This window comes from Trichechus manatus, unplaced genomic scaffold (assembly GCF_000243295.1).
Source record: "Trichechus manatus latirostris isolate Lorelei unplaced genomic scaffold, TriManLat1.0 scaffold00232, whole genome shotgun sequence".
In the NCBI taxonomy this organism is placed as follows: Eukaryota; Metazoa; Chordata; class Mammalia; order Sirenia; family Trichechidae; genus Trichechus; species Trichechus manatus.
Genome location: NW_004444168.1, coordinates 524,901 through 527,895, shown reverse-complemented (window position 1 = coordinate 527,895; position 2,995 = coordinate 524,901). Strand labels below are relative to the sequence as shown.

Sequence of the window (2,995 nt, the reverse complement as noted above, 5' to 3'; positions counted from 1 at the left end):
CCGCCCCCATGCTCTACTCTGAAGAAGAGTAAATGCTTTACTGTTGAAATCCAGGAGCCACTAGGAATGTGAGTGCTTTTGGATCTACAGTCATAGAAGGTTTTCCCTGGCTGCATTTCCTGGGGCCCTGGGGACTTCAACGTTTGATCTAAGGTTGAATCTTATGCTCACTGCCAGTCTGGTAGGTTTTGAGCATTGATCAAGGATCCATCCCTCACTTTGTCTTTTAAAATGTGTGCCAAGAGTCTCTGATTCCATGTTATGGCTTTGGAGGTCACCTGAAGATTCTGGGTGTGTGTTGAGAATCAAATAGTGACTTACACCTGATACTGGAAAGAACCCTGGATTGGGAGAAAGGAGACCTGAATTCTAGGACTGGCTCTGGCACTAACCTGTGATTCTGAGCAAGTTAATTAGGATTAGGTTCAACTACATGTGATTAAATTTAAAAACAAACCAACCAACCACATAATAACAACAAATGAAATGAAAATCTATTTCTCTCTTACATAAAAAAAGTCCAGAGAAAGACACTGAAGGGAGTTATAGTGGCTCCATGATCAGCAAGGACCTAGGCTTCTTCTCTTTCTGCTTCACTGCCCCAGCATAGCTTTCTTCCTTGAGGTTACCTCATAGTGCAGTATGGCTGCTGAGCTCCAGCTGTCACATGTGTTGCAGGCCAGAAAAAGGAAGAAAGGCAAGGACCAAAAGGAACATTTTTGTTTTTTTTTTAAAGAACTCTTCCCTGAAGTCTCATGCAACACTGCTACTTAGATTTCACTGCACAGAAGTTAGTCACATGGCCACGTCTAGTTGTAACAGAAGGTAGGAAAGGTACTTTTTGTTGGGTGGCAGTGTTCCCAACTAAAAACCAGAGTTCTGTTACCAAGGGAAAAATGGAGAGAGGGTAGTACCTAGAGACAATTGGCCATCTTTCCACCACTCACATCTTCACTCATTCACTCTTACTCGCCCATCATTTACTTCTTTATCGTCCTTCCCCATTCATCCTCTCTTATCGACTCACTCCCTTATTTATTTATGAACTTATTCTCTCAAAAATAAATTGCATTGACTAAGTAACATTCTGTAAGTTTCAAATGCCACATTAGGTGCAGAAAATACAGATATGAACAAGAAACCGTCCCTTTCCTTGAGCTTATGAACAGTAAGAGAAAGAGAAAATGGCGTGTAAACTAATTGTTAAAGGGTAGGGTCCTAAGTAGTATCATACATATAAAGTGCTACAGGAGCACAAAGGAGGGAGGTGTTGGTTGTGCTTAGAGGAGATTGTCCAGGCAGCATTTCTCCCTCCTACTCTCAGTAAACGAAGAGAACTGAGCTCCCGGGAACTGAAACGCCAGGATGCAGGAGGCAGCTGTATATAGAGGAAGCATGGATTCTAAGTGGAGATTCCTCCCCTTTTTCTCCCAGCACAGGCAACTCTGTTCCCTCCAAGTTCATTGTGAGAGGTCAAGACCAGGGCCTAGCCCTGTTAGGGTTCCTCTGCCATTGATAGCCAGGCAAAATCCATTATCGATTCCGACTCATGGCGACCCTATAGGACAGAGTAGAATGCCCCATAGGGTTTCCAAGGAGTGGCTGGTAGATTCAAACTGCAGACCTTTTGGTTAGCAGCCAAACGCTTAACCACTACACCACCAGGGTCTGGTGGAAATAAACATGCAGGGAAACTGTAGAGGAGAGAGGCCCTAAGCCCAGACCTGAGGATGGAGGGACAGTCCTCCTTTGTTGGAGATGGTTCCAGAGGGAAAAGGTTTATGGACTGATTCTTAGCACTTACCTGGCAGGGGAGATACCATGATTACGAAGGTGGTTTTCCCAGGGCGAGGCTTATCTGTTGTACTCTGGATGTGTGACCCCTGCAATTTCCCCAAATGTGGGAAACTTGACTGCACAAGAGAAAAAAAACAGAGCCCTGTTGGCGCAGTGGTTAAGAGCTACTGCTGCTAACCAAAATGTTGGCAGTTCAAATCTACCAGCCGCTCCTTGGAAACCCTGTGGGGAAGTTCTACTCTGCTGTGTAGGGTCACTGTGAGTCAGAATCGACTGGATGGCAGCGGGTTTGTTTCCTCCCGCCACCCCCCGTCCAAGCACCAGGGCCTCTGGGTGTATTGAAGGAGAGCCTAGGGCCCCCTAATTTGCAGGTCCATAAAGACATCTCTCCCCTGAGCATAGAACTAAGACAGTTTTGTTTTGTTTTGTTTTTTCCTGGACTCAAAATTAGTCCCTTAGGAGGATACATAGGACCTATGAACCACTGGAGAAATAGGTGGGGGCGGGTGGGGAGGGCGCATGGCTGGTGGAGAGGGGCGGAGGCTTACTCAATTGTGCCTCATTTCTTTGGCTCCTGGTGGAATTCTCAAAGGTGTCCATCCGAGGACTCATATTGTCTGGGCTGTAGCAGTGGCAGTTAGAGCAGTTGGAATAGACGTCTTGTACCCATATAAGTCATTGCTGACTTTAATTCTTATTCGTAATAGTGTCAGTGTTCTGTGCTACTCAACAGGAAATGGGAAAGGAGGACAGATTAGAGACGTGGTACGGGGGTGAGAGGTGAGCCCTGGTTCGGTGGACAAGCACCTTGGCAGGGAATAACCACGGTGGCGGGTTGTATATGGGCCTGAGCGACAGTGCTGACCGGTCTCAGGCAGAGGAAGGTGTTGAAAGCAGGCCTTGGAGGCTTCTGTCACTGCTGAGGAGGCAGTGCTGTAAGACTTTGGCCACCTGGGAGATACTCCTGAAACCCTGAGCACTTGGCTTTTTGTGAATCTGTGTTTGACAGCCAAGTCAGTGAGAAATAAATTTCTGTAGGGTTAAACCATTAAAATTTGGGAGTTCATTTGCTAAAGCAGCTAGAATTAACTTCTGCTGATAACAGTGGTCATTTCTCAACTGTTGGAGCAGAGCTCAGGAAGTGAAATGCCTGCGCCCCTGACGTGAGGGGCCAACCAAGGGAGGCTGTGCCTTTCTG

General features: G+C 46.5%; 1 pseudogene; it reads left to right on the top strand.

Moving 5' to 3' along the window:
- Positions 1 to 1,796: 1,796 nt before the first annotated feature.
- On the top strand, positions 1,797 to 1,923 carry LOC111822912 (uncharacterized; annotated as a pseudogene).
- The last annotated feature ends 1,072 nt before the right edge of the window (positions 1,924 to 2,995 follow it).